This window comes from Jaculus jaculus, chromosome 11, assembly GCF_020740685.1.
Source record: "Jaculus jaculus isolate mJacJac1 chromosome 11, mJacJac1.mat.Y.cur, whole genome shotgun sequence".
NCBI lineage: Eukaryota > Metazoa > Chordata > Mammalia > Rodentia > Dipodidae > Jaculus > Jaculus jaculus.
Window position 1 is genome coordinate 23,799,113 of NC_059112.1, and position 20,398 is coordinate 23,819,510.

The 20,398-nt window shown below is 45.9% G+C and overlaps 1 protein-coding gene and 1 non-coding gene across 2 annotated transcripts in view; one reads left to right on the top strand and one right to left on the bottom strand.

Annotated features, from left to right (window-relative positions):
• Positions 1-14,527: 14,527 nt before the first annotated feature.
• Positions 14,528-14,634, bottom strand: LOC123453381. Its single transcript, XR_006632774.1, has one exon. It is a non-coding gene; the product is annotated as a U6 spliceosomal RNA (small nuclear RNA).
• A 2,369-nt stretch (positions 14,635-17,003) lies between these two features.
• Apbb2 (amyloid beta precursor protein binding family B member 2) overlaps positions 17,004-20,398 on the top strand; it is a 363,904-nt gene continuing 360,509 nt past the window's right edge. The window contains exon 1 of the mRNA XM_045161203.1: positions 17,004-17,030. The gene's annotated coding sequence lies outside the window, so the exon portion shown is untranslated. The remainder of the gene's footprint in view (positions 17,031-20,398) is intronic.

Genomic DNA, 20,398 nt, shown 5'->3' on the forward strand with positions numbered 1-20,398 from the left:
CCAGCCTCTGCAAACGAGCTCCAGACGCATGCGCCCCCTTGTGCATCTGGCTAACGTGGGACCTGGGGAACCGAGCCTCGAACCGGGGTCCTTAGGCTTCACAGGCAAGCGCTTAACCGCTAAGCCATCTCTCCAGCCCTCCCGTGGAGTTTTATGTTGTGCTTAGAATTCGCTGGGCCTCTTCCACTGCTGTACACGAACCCTGTGTTGGTACTGCCGTGCACTTGACTTTGGGCTGGTACTGATGAAGGGATTTTTAGGGTTCCTTGCACGCCAGCGCACCAATAATTTGGGGTGTTCCTGGATCCTTGTCTTCAGAATTTGAAGAATGAAATCCACAGACCAGAGGTTAAGGTTCAAGGTGATTTTGTTATAGCTTAAGGCTTTAGGGAGAAGGGAGGGATGGGCAGGTAGGGCTTAAGCCCAGAACTGTAAGAGAAGATGGCAAGGTGGGACTCTTGCCCAGGGAGGAAAGAGGGGGTTTGAGAAGCCCACCTTGAGGACCAGGTTTTGGATTTTTTTAATCATTTTTTTGTTTGTTTGTTTATTTTTATTTATTTGAGAGTGACAGAGAGAGAGAGAGAGAGAGAGAGAATGGGCACGCCAGGGCTTCCAGCCACTGCAAACGAACTCCAGACGCATGCGCCCCTTGTGCATCTGGCTAACGTGGGTCCTGGGGAATCGAGCCTCGAACCGGAATCCTTAGGCTTCACAGGCAAGCGCCTAACCGCTAAGCCATCTCTCCAGCCCTTAAATCGTTTTTATTTACAAGCAGAGAGAGAGAGAGAGAGAGAGAGAGAGAGAGCGGGAGAGAGGGCGAACAAGAGAGAAGAGAGGAGGAGAAGACAAGAGTAGACAGACATAGAGAATGGGCAAGCCCGGGCCTCCAGCCACTCCAGATGAGCTCCCAATGCATGCGCCACTTTGTGCATCTGGCTTTACGTGGCTTCTGGAGAATTGAACTCAGGTTGTTAGGCTTTGCAGGCAAGCGCCCTAACTGCTATGCCATCTCTCCAGCCCAGGTTTTGGGTTTTTATGAGCCTGTGGGTGTGCAGCTGGTTTAGTCAGTCTGGTCCTGGCGCCAGGGGATCTCTTCCCAGGAAATGTTAATTCTCTGGGAAGGCAGTAAAGGGATTCCCTAAGGGGGTAGAAATAAGGAAAGGCCAGATCCTTCTGACAGGTGGTAATGAGTAGTGACTGACATTTTCCTCTCTAGGTCCATGAAGACTTTCTGCAGTTAGCCAAGAGAAAGCTCTTCACTTTAAGGTTGTGGTGGTTTGAGTCAGGTGTCCCCATAAACTTAGGTGTTCTGACTGCTAGGTTCCCAGCTGATCGAGATTTGGGAATTAATGCCTCCTGGAGGGAGTGTATTGTTGGGGGTGGGCTTATGGGCTTTATAGCCAGTTTCCCCTTGCCAGTGTTTGGCATACCCTCCTGTTGCTATTGTCCACTGTATGTTGGCCAGGGGTTGATGTCCACCCTCTGCTCATGCCATCATTTTCCCCTGCTGTCATGGAGCTTCCCCTCGAGCCTGTAAGCTAAAATAAGCCTCTTTTTCTCACAAGCTGCTCTTGGTTAGGTGATTTCTACCAGTAATGCGAACCTGACTGCAACAAAGATCCTGTCCCCAACTGCCTAGCCAGTTTCTGTTGCCTATCAGTACTGAGTTCATGTCCTGTTCAGTAGACTAGTTTTGGAGGTAACTAGTAGAAATTCATCTGAACCAGGTTTAAGCCGCACAGGGTACTTGATCGCACTCACCTAACTACAGAGAAGAGGTGAAGACTTAAGCCATGCCTCTATTTCTCCAGTTTTAGGACAGTGATGCTCAAACCAGGGGCAAGGTTTTGTTTCTTCCCTAAGCCAGCTGGGTGTGGCGGCACAGGCTATAACCCCAGCATTCTAGTGGGTGGAGACAGGAAGATGGAGTTTGAGGATAGCCCTGGGCTATATAGAAAGACCCCTGTTGCAAGAAAAAAATAAATAGATAAAATCAAAGAAACTCAGAACATTCTGTACAATAAAAAAATCAATTTCTAGCAAAACAAAATTTAAAAAGAGAAAAAGAAAGGCGAATATATTAGTCCTTCCCCTTATCTGTGGTTTCACTACTTATGCATAGTCAACCATAGCCTGAACGATTCCATGGAAATTTCTAGAAATTAACAAAATTTAAAAAAAAAAAAAAAGCAAGCTTTAAATTGTGTTCTGTTTGGAGGAGCAAGGTGACAGCTTGGGCAGCCCCGTTTGGTCCTGTTGGGCTGTGAGTCATCTTTGCTGTGCCCAGCCTGTCCTCACTGGACATATGACCTGCTTGTTGGTGACTAAGCAGTCTCCTTGTCACACTGACTGTTGCTTGTGGCAGTGTTCAGGTTCAGGTAGTGTTTGTTTTACTGGCCAATAGCTCCAAAGTGTGAGAGGAGTGATTGCTAGTTGGCTCTTGAGCTATATCAAAGGGAAAACACATACACTGCCTCCTTGAACTCCCTTGAGTGCTGACTGTTTTTATGTCAATGTGGCGACTCCCATGGAAGGGGCAGGTTGCTAGGTAGCTTCAAGTTGACCAATCCGTGATTAGAGGTTGGAACTCTCAAGCCTCATTCTGGGCCTCTAGGGAGAGAAAGAGGTTGAATGACTTAGTCAATCATGCCCTCATAATGGAACTTTAAAAAGAAATTATTTGCTGGGTGTGGTAGTGCACGCCTTTAATCCCAGCACTTGGGGAGGCAGAGGTAGGAGGATCATCATGAATTCAAGGCCATCCTATGACTACATTGTGAATTAAAGGTCAGTCTGGGCTAGAGTGAAATCCTACTTGGGGAAAAAAAATTATTTATTTACTTTATTTAAGGGCCGGGGGAGAGAATGGGTACGTCAGGGCCTCTAGCTACTGTAAATGAACTCCACACAAATGTGTCACCTTGTGCATCTGGCTTACATGGGTGTTGGGGAATTGAACCTGGGTCCTTAGACTTCACACGCCTGTGCCTTACCCACTAAGCCATCTCTTTAACCCCATAGTAGAAATTTTTTGTTGTGTTTTGTTTTGATTTTTTTTTTAATTAAAGAATGCTGCCAAGTGTGATGGCGCACACCTTTCTTTCTTTCTTTCTTTCTTTCTTTCTTTCTTTCTTTCTTTCTTTCTTTCTTTCTTTCGAGAGTGACAGACACAGAGAGAAAGACAGATAGAGGGAGAGAGAGAGAGAATGGGCGCGCCAGGGCTTCCAGCCTCTGCAAACGAACTCCAGACGCGTGCGCCCCCTTGTGCATCTGGCTAACGTGGGACCTGGGGAACCGAGCCTCGAACCGGGGTCCTTAGGCTTCACAGGCAAGCGCTTAACCGCTAAGCCATCTCTCTAGCCCTTGTTTTGATTTTTTTAAGGGAGGGTTTCGCACCAGCCTAGGTTGACTTGGAATTCACTATGTAGACTCAGGGTGGCCTTGAACTCACAGCGATCTTCCTTAAGTCTGCCTCCCAAGTGCTGGGATTAAAGGTGTGTGCCACCAAGCCTGGTTCCCATAGTGGAACTTCTGGCTTCTGGGCTGGCAATGGCATAGAGAGTCTGCGCCCCACACTGCATGCACATCTTCCATTTAGCTGCTCCTGACTTGTATCCTTTAGAACAAAGGGATAAACCTTGTTTTCCAGAGTTCTGTGAGTGGCTCTGGTGAATTGTTGCACTTGGAGGGTTGTTTCATGGGAACCCCAAATTTGTAGCAGAGTCAGACAGAAGCTTGGGTGACCAGGGACTGGCGTATGAGTGAGGGCAGCCATATTGACCCACACTTTAAACCTGTGGCCTCTGATTCTCATTCTAGGAAGTTGGTGTCAGAATGGGATTGGCTATAAGATGCTCATATGTTGCAGAGCTGGAAAATCAAGATAGTTTCTAGAACACCCCCAAAAGATGGGTGTTCTCAGAACCCTAGTGTCCAATGAGGAAAATAAAATAAAATAAACAGAATTATTCCTAGAATGTGGTCATTCTATTCTCTTTGATTTAATCTTACCTTCTCAGAGAGCTATGCCATAGAGACCATTTAGGATGAGTTTTTAGGTTTTTATGGGTTTATTGATTTGTTTTTAATTAACTAATTAATAGTGCGTGTGTGTGTAGGGGCATGCCATGGCCTCCAGCCTCTTCAGATGACCTCCAGGTGCATCTGGTTTTACATGGGTACTGGGGAATTGAACCCCAGGCTGTCAGGCTTTGCAAGCAAGCATCTTTAACTTCGCTTAGCCATCTCTCCAGCCCTAGGGCTGTTCTTAATTTGGGAGAATTAGCTTCTAGGTTATGACTTTCTTCTGGTTCTAAGAACATGGGCAGTTTACTCTTTGTACACATGTTAAAGCTTGTGTGCTGTCGGATTTGAAATCTAGAGATTAAAATAGCTCTTTTAGGGATTTCGAAGCTAATATTTAAGGAGGACCACGACTATTTCCCTTTCTCAAGCAGTCTAAACCCTGTAGGGTTTTCTTTGGAGTTTTTCAAGGTTCTATCACAGAAAGCATCTATTAAGCACTTAATTAGGTTTGTGCTGTCTGGTTGAAAGAGAGCTAATTGTGGTCTCCTAATTAGATGGAAGGGGATTTACATAGCTTAGGGTCTTCTCTTGGCTCAAGGAGGCTTACTTGTGTCCCTTGTCCCTGTCTTGGAAATTTGTCACTCCAGGTGGCTTATGATTGCATGTGTGGAGATTGCAGTACCTACTGCTTGCATTATTTTTGCATATGAACATGTGTTGGGGTGTGGATGTGTATGTCTGTATGTATGTATGAATGTTGATGCGTGCGTGTTTGTATGTGGGTGGGTGCATGTGTGTGGGTGTGCATGAATGTGTATGAATGCATGCATGTTGAAGGTGAGAGGTTGGTGTTAGGTGTCTTTCTCAATCACTTTCCACCTATTTTGTTTTTATAATTTTTATTTATTTATTTGAGAACGATAGACTCAGAGAGAAAGACAGATAGAGGGAGAGAGAGAGAATGGGCGCGCCAGGGCTTCCAGCCTCTGCAAACGAACTCCAGACGCGTGCGCCCCCTTGTGCATCTGGCTAACGTGGGACCTGGGGAACCGGGGTCCTTAGGCTTCACAGGCAAGTGCTTAGCCGCTAAGCCATCTCTCCAGCCCTCCACCTATTTTTTACATTTTTCTTTGATTTTTTTTTTTTTTTTTTCCTGAGGTAGTGTCTTACTCCAGCCCAGGCTGACCTGGAATTCACTTACGTAGTCTCAGGGTTGCCTTTAACTCACAGTAATCCTCCTACCTTTGCCTCCCGAGTGCTGGAATTAAAGGCGTGCGCCACCATGCCTGGCTCTTTCTTTGATTTTTGTATTTTATTTATTTATTTGAGAGAGAGAGAGGGAGAATCTGGGCACGCCAGGGCCTCTAGCCATTGCACATGAACTCTAGATGCATGCACCTCCTTGTACATCTGGCTTATGTGGGTCCTGAGGAATCAAATCTGGGACCTTGGGCTTTGCCGGCAAGCTCCTTAACCACTGAGCCATCTCTCCAGCCCAGCCTACCTTATTTTTGAAGTAGAGTCTCTCACCGAACCTGGAGGTTTCCCGTTGAGCTAGGCTAGCTGGCCAGCATCCTCTAGAGAGCTAGAGAGCCCTCCCCTCCCCCCATCTCCACCTCCCCAGCACTGGGATTGCAAGCATGCCCATTGTGTCTGGCATTTCTGTGGGTGCTAGGGATCGGAACTGAGCTCCTCACACATGCGCAGCGAGCCCTTTACTCACTGAGCCCTCTCTCTAGCCCCTGTAGCCTGTTCCCATTTTATCCTAAAATTAGATTAAAGACTAACCTTTCTTTACAACTGATTTCCTTCCTCCCACATTCCTGGTGCTTGAAGCAGTGGAGGATGTTTATGTCTGCTGCAGAGTTAGCTTGTGGTATTTGAAACTCGGGAGGGTTGTGCTGGTCTGAAATTTCTGAGGTGTAAAGTTTCCATTAAGTGGAACATGCCTTTTTTTCTTCTTCTTCTTCTTAAACTCCCATGCTTGTGGTATGGAAGGCTCAGGAAAATCAAAATAAGAATCATACTCTGTTTAAGAAAGTAGACTGGATGCCAGGTGTTGTGACGCACGTCTTTATTCCCAGTACTTGGGAGGCAGAGGAAGGAGGATCGTTGTGAGTTCGAGGCCACCCTGAGAGTACATGGTGAACTCCAGGTCAGCCTGGACTAGAGTAAGAACCTACCTTGAAAAACAGAAAACAAAAAAACCGAAAACAGCAACAACAACAACAAAAGCTAAGAATGAGGAGAAAGAGAGGGTTGTTGGGGTGAGAAAATAGATTTTGCAACGAATTGATGATTGTTGAAGCTGGGTGATTGGTGTATGGGAAAATTCTTTCCCACCCTTTCTTTGCCTGTGCTTGAAAGTTTCTTTTTATAAAAGGTTTGGAAAAAAAAGAAAGAAATGGATAGGATATGGGTCTTGTTTTTATAGAATTACAAGAAGGCGCACTTGGGACTGAGGAGGTTCTGATGGCGGCCCTGCCGCTCCGTGCTTGCTGAGAACATTGGGGCTTCGCCAACTCTCTTGAGTTCAAAAGAGGTTGACTGCATTCCCCACCGGGGCTCACCGGCACTGTTGTACTTTTGAGAGAGGAGAGAGAGAGAGAGGGCCCAGGCTCGTGATCAAGGAGTGATGTCATGATCAAGGAGTGATGTCATGATCAAGGAGTGATGTCATGATCAAGGAGTGGTGTCATGAGCAAGGAGTGATGTCATGGTCAAGGAGTGATGTCATGATCAAGGAGTGATGTCATGATCAAGGAGTGATGTCATGATCAAGGAGTGGTGTCATGATCAAGGAGTGGGGTCATGATCAAGGAGTGATGTCATGAGCAAGGAGTGATGTCATGATCAAGGAGTGGTGTCATGATCAAGGAGTGATGTCATGATCTAGGAGTGATGTCATGATCAAGGAGTGGTGTCATGAGCAAGGAGTGATGTCATGATCAAGGAGTGATCTCATGATCAAGGAGTGGGGTCATGATCCAGGAGGGGTGCCTTGATCAAGGAGTGATGCTCCTGAAGGTCATGGTTACACTCAGGCTTTGTCCATCCCATCGTCATTCCAAGATTGTTGCCTAGTTTCCTCCTGGGGATGGACAGCATTCTGTAACAGGATTTGTCAGTTTGAGTGGAGGGTTTTGTCATCTTTAGTATCCTCCCTCCCTCCCTTTTTCCTTTCCTTTCTCCTTCCTCCCTTCCTTCCTCCCACAATAGAGTTCACAAGAAGTCCAAAGAGAAGACCAGTATGGCTGAGAATGCAGTTAGCCACTACAGTGTAGACTTTTGAAACCATATGCCCCACCCTTCTCTTGGGTACCCAAGGCAGGTCTGAGTAGCTGAGGGGCTTGACTGGCTTTAGGGATGGAGCCCCATCTCGAGCCCAAGTCTCGTGACGACTGGTGCTCCTTGCTGCCGCATCTCGTAGCTTCCTGGACTCTTGGCATCCTGTTTGTTGGTGTGCGTTCTATGGAGAGAAATCCTCTGCTTCTGGTTTAATGCTGCGAGGCTGCCCTTCCATTAAGGGGTGTCTGGCAATGTGCTTCCGCTCGCCTGGAGGGGAAATGGGAGTGTGCGTGGTGTTCCTCAGCACCCTAATTCCTTGATCTGCAGCTGCCTTCATTTCCTCCCCAAGGCCCGCTGATTTCCTTGTCCTGACTGGTGGCACCTGAGAAGTCTTCCGGAGGGACTGTTCCTCGGGGCAGCTTGCCTGACATGTGTCATTGTGCTCCTGTGGCTGAGCCGATCCCTCCAGGCTGAGTCACCTGCCGGCCTTCACCCTTGAGTGACTTTCAGCATTGTTCCTCCAGCGTCCTCAAAGCAACATCCTGTGATTTCCAGATTCTTCCCTTCGCCCTTAAGGCGATTGCTTCCTCTCTAATGTTAGTCCTTGATTGCCTTCATTTTCTTCGGATGCTTCTGTCTGTTTTCTATTCATTAGGCTGAAAATAAGTTTGCAGGCATCTCTTGTCTATTCCAGGGCTATGCTACAGTTTATAGACTGATTGTCCCCATCCCTTGGTTGTTTCTGTGTCAATGACCCTTGGAAAATTCCTGATAAAGGGAAACTCCTCTCCTTGTGAGATAGGTTAAGTCATGATTACTAGACCAGAGTGAGAACTGAAAAGTATAGAGTAAACCCTGGGTTTTTATTTTCATTCATAAACTACGAATCTTTGAAAGGTGTTATATATGTACGTGTGTGTGTACTTTTTGTTTGTTTTTGTTTTTGTTATTTTGAGGTAGGGTCTCGTTCTAGTCCAGGCTGACCTGGAATTACTCTCAGGCTGGCTTCAAACTCACAGTGATCCTCCTGCCTCGGCCTCCCAAGTGCTAGGATTAAAGGCATGCACCACCACACCTGGCTGGAAAGTTATTTTTACCTTTTTCTACTTCAGTTTTCTTATCAAAAACTGGAGTTAATAATACTCATCTCTTGAGGATTGTGAAATGGTGTGTTTTTTTGTTACCAGTTCAGTGAGTTTTAGCTGCTGCTATTGCTATGCAGATTTAAGTTATCCTACTTGAGCTTCATAGAAAAGTAGTTTTAAAAATTTTTTTATGAGAGAGCGAGCAGAGAATCAGCTCTCCAGGGTCTCTAGCCACTGCAATCGAACTCTAGCATCATCTTGTGCATCTGGCTTACGTCGGTTCTGGGAAGCTCAACCTGGGTCCTTAGGCTTCACAGGCAAGTGCCTTAACCACTAAGCCATCTCTCCAGCTTGCAAAGAAATAAAAAAAAAAAAAAAAAAAAAAAAAACTTTATTTTGTTTTTTTCTACATGGTGTTTCGCTCTAGCCCAGGTTGACCTGGTTCTCATTCTGTAGTCCCAGACTGGCCTGGAACTCAAAGCAACCCGCCTACTTCTGCCTCCTGAGTGCTGGGACTAAAGACACGCACCACCACGCCTGGCTTAAGAAAAACTGTTTTTTTTTTTTTTAAATTATTCATTTATTTGCAAGCTGAGATTGAGAGAGGGGGTGGGGGGTAGAGAACGGGCGCGCCAGACCTCCAGCCACGGCAAACGAACTCCAGACGCGTGCGCCCCCTTGTGCATCTGCCTAACGTGGGACCTGGGGAACCGAGCCTCGAACCGGGGTCCTTAGGCTTCATAGACAAGCGCTTAACTGCTAAGCCATCTCTCCAGCCCCCCCCCCTTTTTGATGACATCATTTTCTTTCCTCCGATTACGCATCAGCCACTATAGAGTCATGAATGCCGTGCCCGCTTGGTGCCTGGAAGTCAGTCTTGCAAGCGCTTCTCCCCTTCCTGTGGCTCTTACATTCTTTCCTCCATCTCTTTTACAGTGAACTCTAAGCCTTGGAGGGTGTGATAGAGATGTCTTATGAAAAGTAGCTTCTGCAAGGTGGATTTTTGTTTGTTTGTTTTTGTTCTTTTGTGTTTTGAGGTAGGGTTTCACTCTGGCTCAGGCTGGCCTGTCTCAGGGTGGCCTCGAACTCACGGCAATCCTCCTACCTCTGCCTCCCGAGTGCTGGGATTAAAGGCATGTGCCACCACGCCCGGCTTAGGTGGATTTTTTTCTGCCGAGAATTTTTCTGAATCCATGGATTTCTTTCTTTATTTTTTTTTTCCCTTTTCATTTTCTGAGAGGGTGAGGGAGGCAGGGGTTGATGGAAGACCCACATGTCTCTCTACTGCGCTTGGGCAGTCTGGGATTTGTCCTAAGATTCTCTCCTGGAGGAGGCAGGGAGAGACTTCTTTAGACTCATTCCCTGGTTCAGCACAGCCTGAGACCTGGACTGGGGTGTATGTAGGGTGGGGTGCAGTAGCTCCCAATTTGTGTCCAAGGTTCCCATCTCCATGCCATGGACCAGGCAGAGTGGCCCAGTGGGCAGATGTGCCTGGGACAGAATCTTTGCTGTGTTTGTGACCATCTCTGTCCTGTGTCACTGTGAGGAGCAAGGCCAACTCCTGACACTCGGTAGATGTTCAGTCAGTGTTCTTTCTAGAGTGGCACACACTTCTAGCTTGTGCCACAGAAGGAGCCCAGCGAAGGAATTTCAGACGGCAGCAGACAGGTTGTAGAGGCATATTTGTGGGCAGTGGTTACCCATCCAGTGCCCTTGGACTTCCCCACCCCCTTGGGAAGGCTCATCTGAAAAGAATTAGGGACTTGTTTCCCGGTAATTTTTCTTAACCTCCAGGTGGGCAGTAGAGTGACCTGGCTTGGTCAAAATGCACATACTCCAAGTCAGGCTGCTGCCCAGACATGCACGTTTGGACGATGCTTCCCACATACTGTGGATGCCACTATGGCTCAGAGTCGCTGTGTTCAATGAAACACAATGGCTTCTTGGCGTGACTCATACTGCAGTGTGACTGGAAAGGGAGAACTTCAGCTTGGGTGTAACCTCTGCATTAGTTACTTTCCTTATCACTGTGGCAGAATACCTGAGAGCTGAACTTGAAAGAGGAAGGGTTTCTTTCAGCGCACCAACAATCAGTTTATGAGCTACTAAAATATAAGATGAACCTTCCAACAAATGATGTTGTTATAAAACTTATGGTTTCATTTCCAGTTTTGTCATAATAGATGCCCTGAGGACATAAGTGTGGTGTGTGTGTGTGGGGGGGTGAGAAATCGTATTAATTATGATTTCATGTCAGTGGCTAAATGGACTCAAGCCAGGCCCAAAGTCGCTTCTTCATTATATAATTTTTTCTTGAGGGCCCAACATCTGCCAATTCAAGTGCTAGCCTGTGATTTGAATTTACCTGTGTGTGGAGTGATATCTCCATTTCCACTTTGAGTGGATTTTAAGAATTCTTAGCATCAGCTCTTGGCGTAGTTTATTAGGCTAGAGTTTAGGAATGTTCCTCCATGAAAGCCACACCTCCTGCATACTTCAGGGCTAACACTGTGTCTGGCTGATACCTAGTTTTGGATACTTTTTCCTGTGTACATCTTCCTTTCCTTATCTTCCTTCCCTTTTTTAAAAGATTATTTTATTTTAGTTATTCGCAAACAGAGAGAGAGATAGAGGAGACAGACAGAGAGAATGGGCGTGCCAGGGCCTCTAGCCATGAACTCCAGACACATGCGGCCCCTTGTGCATCTGGTTTATGTGGGTACTGGAGAATCAAGCCTGGGTCCTTTGCCTTCACAGGCAAATACCTTAACTGCTAAGTCATCTCTCCAGCCCCTTTCTTTTTTAAAAAAACCTTTTTTTAAAAAAAAATTTTATTTATTTATTTGAGAGCAACAGACACAGAGAGAAAGACAGATAGAGGGAGAGAGAGAATGGGCGAGCCAGGGCTTCCAGCCACTGCAAACGAACTCCAGACGCGTGCGCCCCCTTGTGCATCTGGCTAACATGGGACCTGGGGAACCGAGCCTCGAACCGGGGTCCTTAGGCTTCACAGGCAAGCGCTTAACCGCTAAGCCATCTCTCCAGCCCCCCTTTTTTAATATTTTTATTTATTTATGTGCAAACAGAGAGAGATAGAAGACAGACAGAGTGAATGGGCACACCAGGGCCTCCAGCCACTGCAAACACACTCCAGATGCATGTGCCACCCTGTGCACCTGGCTTTATGTGGGTACTGGGGAATCAAACTTTGGTCATTAGGCTTTACAGGCAAGTGCCTTAGCCACTGAGATATCTCTTTAAGCTTTCTTTCCTAAGCAGATAGAAATAGAACAAAACTTCCTTTCATTTCTTTTTGTTCTTATTTATTTATTTATTTATTTTTGTTAGTTAGTTTGTTTGTTTTGAGGTAGAGTCTCACTCTAGCCCAGGCTGACCTGGAATTCATTATGTAGTCTCAGGGTGGTCTTGAATTCACTGCAATCCTCCTACTTCTGCCTCCTGAGTGCTGGGATTAAAGGTGTGCGCCACCACGCCTGGCTTCATTTTTTTTTTTTTCCTGTGACAGAGAGTGAGAGAACTGGTGTGCCTGGGCCTCCAGCCAGTGCAGTGGAACTCCAGACGCATACACCACCTTGTGCGCGTGTGTGACATTGCACGTTTGTGTCACCTTGCACATCTAGGCGTATGTGGGATCTAGAGAGTCGCCCATGGTTCCCACTAAGCCATCTCTATAGCCCTTTGTTTCATTTTTTAAAAACATCGACTAGGGCTGGAGAGATGGCTTAGCGGTTAAGCGCTTGCCTGTGAAGCCTAAGGACCCCGGTTCAAGGCTCGGTTCCCCAGGTCCCACGTTAGCCAGATGCACAAGGGGGCGCACGCGTCTGGAGTTCGTTTGCAGAGGCTGGAAGCCCTGGCGCGCCCATTCTCTCTCTCTCCCTCTATCTGTCTTTCTCTCTGTGTCTGTTGCTCTCAAATAAAAAAAATAAATTAATTAATATTTTAACTATTTATTTGAGAGAAAGAGAGAGGCGGGGAAAGAATGGGCACGTTAGGGCCTCCAGCCCCTATAGACGAACTCCAGACTCATGCGCCACCTTGTGCATCTGGCTTATGCGGGTCCTGGGGAATTGAATCCGAGCCTTTTGGCTTTGCAGGCAAGAGCCTTAACTGCTAAGCCATCTCTTCAGCCAGCTTTATTTATTTATTTATTTATTTATTTATTTATTTATTTATTTATTTATTTATTTGAGAGCGACAGACACAGAGAGAAAGACAGGTAGAGGGAGAGAGAGAGAATGGGCGCGCCAGGGCTTCCAGCCTCTGCAAACGAACTCCAGACGCGTGCGCCCCCTTGTGCATCTGGCTAACGTGGGACCTGGGGAACCAAGCCTCGAACCGGGGTCCTTAGGCTTCACAGGCAAGCGCTTAACCTCTAAGCCGTCTCTCCAGCCCTACAGCCAGCTTTTTTATGTGGGGTCTGGGGGGTTGAACCATCTCCCCAGCCTCCTCATTCTTTTTCCCTTTTACATAAAGTTCAGAAGTGTCCAAATTCATTAATTTTTTAAGTCCCCCTCAACCTAGTTGTGATTGAAAATGAGTCATATGGGTCAGAGTTGGCTTGGGTCGCAGGAGGAGATAGAACTGCTTGCTGCCGTCATGCCCACGACCTGAGGACCCAGGTGCTCCTTGTGCCGTGGTAATGAGTGTACGGCTATTCTGTGACCTCCCTCCTGGTTCTGACTGTGTTGGGCCCAAGGGAGAAGAACCATACTGTATTGACATCTTGGTATGTATGTTGGAGAAATTTTTATCTGGGCAGCAGGACTTTTAAAGTAAACTATGTGGAAATTAAAGGAACTACACCGTCCATGAGGCCTAAGAAAATACACATTAGGCCTGGAGAGATGGCTCAGTGGTTTAGGTGCTTGCCTACGAAGCCTGACGACCTGAGTTCACTTCCCCAGTACCCATGTAAAGCCAGATGCACAAAGTGGCGCATGTGTCTGGAGTTCATTTGCAGTGGCTAGAGGCCCTGGTGTGCCCATTCTCTCTATCTGGCTCTCTTCTCTCTAAGTCTCTCTGCTTGCAAATAAATAGATAAATAACTTTTTTTTTTTTTTAAATACATGCTACAGGAAATGATTAGCCGGGTGGGATGGCTCCCACTTTTAATCCCAAAGTAGGAAGATAACTGTGAGTTTGAGGCCAGCCTAGGGTACAGATTGTTAGCCCAGGCTAAAGTGAGACCATTACACACACACACACACACACACACACACACACATATATGATTAGGAGTTTCTTGTACTCATTCAGAAAAACAATGCTGTGTTCTTGCAAATTTCCGGTTATTGAATCCGGCTAGGAAACGGGCTTCCTTAAGCAAGGACTATCTTTCCCTTGACACATTCTTAGCTCTTGTCCTCTTGCTGGTTCGTTTGTGCTATTTAATCACTTCTAAGGGAAGTGGGCCGTGCTGGGAGCAAGGCTGAGCAGGGTTTCCCGGCACCTTGCTTCTCGAAACCACCTGTGTTGGAGGAAAGAAGGCGCAAGCTGCTCCAGAGACGCATCAGTAATGACATAATTCAAGCAGCTAGAGAAGTGGGGAAAATGTGGGGCCAAGAAAGCGATTTGTGGCTCTTGCTATTGTGTTCCATTTTTCTCCATCCATTTATGGAGAGAATGATGGATGTGTCCAAGGTGGCAAGTATATAAAGACCAGTGTTCCTTACACCTCAGTAATTTATGGACCTCTTTACTGAAAGGGGGAAAAAAGTCTCACAAATCCCAAGCAATAAATATTTTTATTATGGAGTAGCTTAAATAGGCCTGAGCATAACACTGGGTATATAAACTCTTCATGCTTGAGCCTCTTAAATAACTATAAAACACTGAAAAATTTATAGAGTAAATTCAAACAAAACTACAAAACCAATAAAGTTCAAATTAACATTAATTTATCATGACCAGACAATTTGGTGTGACTAAAAGTAAACCTCTCCTTGAAGTGTGATTACGTTTCTGATGGCTAAGGTGTCAGTTCTTCTGAGATCTCTAGAAGCTCAGCTGTCCTTCCTCTTCTCTGTTGCAAGCTTCCCTTGTACAAAGTACCTTCATTTGGCCGAATGCATGATCCAAACTTGACTTCTGCCTCATCTATTTTTTTTTTTAATATGGAACGCTTCACGAATTTGCGTGTCATCCTTGCGCAGGGGCCATGCTAATCTTCTCTGTATCGTTGCAATTTTAGTATATCTGCTGCTGAAATGAGCACTGCCTCACCTATTTTTATTTAGTCCTGATTATTAAAATTAGCCTGGCAGTGCCAAGATCAGAAACATGAATACAAGCCTACTTCTTTAGTTTGACTTTATTTTTCTTTTTAAAATGTTTTTATTTATTTATTCATTCATTTATTTATTTATATGGGGGGGAGGGAGAGAAAGAAAGAGAATCAATGGGCATGACAGGGCCTCTAGCCACTGCAAACAAACTCCAGATGCATATGCCACCATGTGCATCTGGCTTATATGGGTTCTGGGGAATTGAACCTGGCTCCTTAAGCTTTGCAGCCAAGGGCCTTACCCACTAAGCAATTTCTCCAGCCTATATTTTTTCATTTTATTTATTTGTACGTATGTTCGCAAGGTATCCATCTCCTACATTCTGTGAGCTAGGGTCTTAAAAATTTTTTTTTTTGTTTGTGTTCGAGGCCAAGTTTCACTCTAGCTCAGGCTGGCCTGGAACTCACTCTGCAGTCCCAGGCTGGCCTCAAACTCAGAGGGATCCTCCTACCTCTGTGTCCAGAATGCTGGGATTAAAGGCATGAGCTACTACACTTGGCTCTTTTTTTAAAATTTTTTTTAAAGAGAGAGAATATGAAAGAGAATGGGTGTGCCAGGGCCTCTTGCTGCTGCAAATAAACTCCAGATGCATGCATTACTTTGCACATCTGGATTAACATGGGTACTAAAGAATTGAACAAGGATTGACAGGCTTTGCAAGCAAGCACCTTTAACCGCCAAGTCATTTCACAAGCTGAGCACTCTAGACTGGCTGACTTGTACGCTGTGGAATTCTCCTGGCTCCCATTGCCATAGACATGTTGGGATCACAGTTGTAAGCGTCATGTTGGTTGGTCTTACGTGTGTGCTGAGGTTGGTCTGGTAGACAGGCTTGTAAACAAATACCTTTAACTGCTGAGTCATCTCCCTAACCCACCAAACTTAGTCAAAACCTAGACTTTGTACATATGGGAACTGGGGGCAAGAGAGGGCCCCTGTACCTGTAATTTGAGTTTAAAAATGTCGGTGAGGACTGGAGAGATGGCTTAGTGGTTAAGCGCTTGCCTGTGAAGCCTGAGGACCCCGGTTCAAAGCTCGATTCCCCAGGACCCACGTTAGCCAGATGCACAAGGGGGTGCACGTGTCTGGAGTTCGTTTGCAGTGGCTGGAGGCCCTGGCGCGCCCATTCTCTCTCTCTCTGCCTCTTTCTCTCTCTGTCACTCTCAAATAAGTAAATAAAAATAAACAATAAAAAAAATTTTTTTAAGAAAATGTCGGTGAGAGTGATTGGCGCTAGCAAACTTGTGGAACGAAGATAGAAAAGTAGGTTGGGGAAAAGATGATCAGTGTAAGACTAATATTATTTAGGTTTCTACTAATATGGTGAATTGGATAAGGTGAGCTCACTTCCACCTGTTCTGGGTTAAACATTTTTTTGTAACTTATTTTTTTTTAATTTTTTTTTTATTTATTTATTTGAGAGCGACAGACACAGAGAGAAAGACAGATAGAGGGAGAGAGAGAGAATGGGCGCGCCAGGGCTTCCAGCCACTGCAAACGAACTCTAGACGCGTGTGCCCCCTTGTGCATCTGGCTAACGTGGGACCTGGGGAACCGAGCCTCGAACCGGGGTCCTTAGGCTTCACAGGCAAGCGCTTAACCACTAAGCCATCTCTCCAGCCCATGTAACTTATTTTTTTAATGAGAGAGAGAGAGAGAGAGAGAGAGAGAGAACTGGCACAGCAGGGCCTCTAGCCACTGTAATTGAACTTCAGGTGTGTTCACTACCTCGTGTGCATGTGTGACCTTGCGTGCTTGCGTCACCTTGTGCTTCTGGCATACGTGGGACCTGGAGAGTCAAACATAGGTCCTGAGGCTTCTCAGGCAATCGCCTTCACTGCTAAGCATACTCTCCAGCCCATGGGTCAAACATTTTTAATGTCTTCTGGGGTCTTAAGAACTGAGACATTATTTTAAAATATATTTATTTGCAAGGGGAGAGAGAGACAGAGAATGGGCATACCAGGGCCTCTAGCCGCTGCAAACCAACTCCAGATTCATGCGCTGCTTTGTGTATTTGGCTTTATATGCGTACTGAGGAATCAAACCCGGGTCCTTGAGGCAAGCACCTTAACTGCTAAGCCATCTCTTCAGCCTAGAATTAAGACTTTTTTTCTTTTTTAAAAAAGCAGCCTGGTGTGGTGGCACGTGCTTTTAATACTTTATTTTTATTTATTCATTTACTTGACAGAGAAAGAGGGAGAGAGACAGAATGGGCACACCAGGACCTCCAGGCCCTGCAAACGAATTCCAGACGCGTGCGCCCCCTTGTGCATCTGACTAACGTCGGTCCTGGGAATCGAACCTGGGTCCTTTGGCTTTGCAGGTAAACTCCTTAACCGCTAAGCCATCCCTCCAGCCCGAATTAAGACTTTTTTAAATGTCTACTTCAGTTAGCTCAACTGTCAAGAGGACAAGGTGAGGCCTAAACTGGGGAGCAGTTGAAGGAAGGAAAAAGAATTATTCTGGTTTACAGTTTCAAGAGATACAATCCATCACGGCTAGAGAGGCGTGGCAGGAGGATCAGAGGAAAGCTCGTCACAATGTAGCCATAGCCCAGAAGCAGAAGACGGACAGGAAGTGGGACTAAGCTGTAAAACTTCAAGACCCACCTCCAGGGTCCCCGCAAGGGTCCACCTCCTAAACACCTTCCCAAACAGTGCCACCAGCTGGGGACCAACTGTTTAAACACACACGTGTGTGTGTGTGTGGGGGTGCATTTGACGTTCAAACCACACCAAAGGGCACATGGGAGAGCTTCATGGGGGATATTTGGGTTGGGCTTTGAAGAATGAGTGATTGGCCTTTTAGCCTCCCTCCCTCCCCCAGCCCCTCCCTCCCTGGCCCAGGGCTTCATGTATGTTAGGTTGGCTCTCTTTCCACTTGGTGACACATTTCCAGTCCCGTAGTGGGAAGGTAATGAAAAGAACTGCATATCTGACCAAGTACATCCAGTGTTCTCAGTAGACTCGATTTACTGGAATATAGGGTCCTACCTAATATGGGATTTTAACAACATCTTCTTAAATTGATGCCTGTAAAAAATGACTAAGATTGGGCTGGAGACATGGCTTAGCAGTTAAGCGCTTGCCTGTGAAGCCTAAGGACACTGGTTCAAGGCTCAACTCCCCAGGACCCTTGTTAGCCAGATGCACAAGGGGCGCACGTGTCTGGAGTTGGTTTGCAGTGGCTGGAGGCCCTGGCGCGCCCGTTCTCTGTCTCTCTCTACCTGCCACTTTCTCCCTCTGTCTGTTGTTCTCAAATAAATAAATAAAAATGACTAAGATGCGTAGTCATGCGACATCATTAGACTACATCAGAAAAGAGACTGTTAGCTTGCTAAAGCTTACCAGATCAGAGTGCTAGGAAATTATGGGACAGATCAGCCTGAGATCAAAATCCCAGGCCCTTGATTTGAAAGTTGCCTAACACTGGCTCTATTATCTGACCGTCCCATGTTTAAGACCAGGCATAATAATAGTTCCTAACCTCAGGGTGAATGTGAAAATCACTGGAAAGCACTTAGTAAGACAGTTGCCTGTTACTAAAATGAAAATATCTCAGTAGATTTTCTTTTTTTAAATTTTTATTTATTTATTTGGAAGAAAGAAGAGACAGACAGACAGACAGACAGACACAGGGGTAGGGAGAGAGTGGGTGCACCAGAGCCTCCAGCTGCTGCAAAGGAACTCTAGACACATGCACCACCTTGTGCATCTGGTTTACATGGGTCCTGGGGAATAGAACCTGGATCCTTTGGCTTTGCAGGCAAGCACCTTAACTGCTAAGCCATTTCTCCAGCCCCAGATTTTCTAATAAGTAACCACAGTGACCCAAGGATTACCATGGGTGTGTACCAGCATCCTTTGGAGACAGATTCCCATCCCATACTTTGCCCGCGACCTACTATGCCAGGATTGGCTTGATGGTATTCATTGTAATCCAGGTTTGGAAATCCTGGTTCTGGGTTAAATGGCATTTTGGTCACTTTTTCTTTCTTTGTAGTGACGGGACCCTAACCCAGGGCCTAGTACATGCTTGGCAAGTGCTTTACTGAGCTGCATTTCTAATCTACATTTTGATCACTTGGACCTGAATTTTCACTTTCTTCCTTGCTGGCCCTGAGTATATATTGAGCATGTGGGATTTGGGATTATTAATTCCCAGACATTTATAGCTCTTTACCAATACTTTTCCTCTCCACCCATTTTAGACAGGGGTGTTGACTATGTCCTGGGCAACCTCTTTCTCCAGCCTTAAAAAAAAAAATAGTAAAACTTTTCTTTTTAAGTAGAAACTTTGCTAAGGCAGACATTTGGCATGTTAAAAATTGAACTTGAGTTTAGTTTCTAAAATAAATAATTCAACTTTTTTTTTACCCTTTAAAAAAATGCCTACAGGAAATGCTTCTAAAATAACTGATATTCCCCCCTTCTTAAAACTGGGGTTGTTATTGGATGGATTCCAGCATGTGTTCTTTTTCCTTCGTGGTGGAGGTGGGGCTAGGGAATGTGAAGGAGTGTTGTACTGTATGCCAAAACACACACACACTGTACTCCTTCCAACTTAAGGGAGTCTTTCATATAGTGGCAGCCCTTCTGTACTGTAAAAATGTGCCTTGGAGCTTAAAATAAGGAATAAAATGTTTACAGCATTCGGACCAATTAGAACATTCCTGTGAACTTTTTGGGGGGTGGGCGGGTGGGAGGGAGACTTAGGTTCTAAACACCATTGTGTTACAACAGAAACTGCGTTTGGTTACATGTGTTCAGCACACACATTTCACAGTTCATACGGATGAGGGAATGCCTGCAGTATTAGCTACATTAGCTGGAAACTTTGATTAGTGCCAATTTGGCACCTACCAAGATGCTTGGCATGTCACAATTGCTCCATAAAAATATACCAAGTGGGGCTGGTTTAGTGGTTAAGGCGTTTGCCTTCAAAGCCAAAGGACTCAGGTTTGATTCCCCAGGACACATGTTAGCCAGATGTACAAGAGGGCGCATGTGTCTCAAGTTCGTCTTCTGCAGTGGCTGGAGGACCTGGTACGCCCATTCTCTCTTTCTCTGTCAGGTGTGGTGGCGCACGCCTTTAATTCCAGCACTCGGAAGGCAGAGGTAGGAGGATCGCCATGAATGAGTTCGAGGCCACCCTGAGACTACATAGTGAATTCCAGGTCAGCCTGAGCTAGAGCAAGATCCTACCTAGGAAAACCAAAAATCAAAAACAAAAACAAGGGCTGGAGAGATGGCTTAGCGGTTAAGCGCTTGCCTGTGAAGCCTAAGGACCCTGGTTCGAGGCCCGATTCCCCAGGACCCACATTAGCCAGATGCACAGGGGGCGCACACATCTGGAGTTGGTTTGCAGTGGCTGGAGGCTCTGGCGCACCCATTCTCTCTCTCTCTCTCTCTCTCTCTCTCTCTCTCTCTCTCTCTCTCTCTCTCTCTATATCTGCCTCTTTCTCTCTGTCGCTCTCAAATAAATAAATAAAAATAAAAACAAATAAAAAAAAACAAGACAAAACAAAAAAAAAAACCACTAAGTGAATGAGTGTCCCACACATAACTAGAAATCGCAGTCACATCTATCTGTCATCACTGGTAATTATCGTGACACCACCTGATATTTGTCTGGTAGCTGCTTGGATGCCACCTGAGGTCCGCTCAGCCCCTAAAACTCCTCACAGCATCT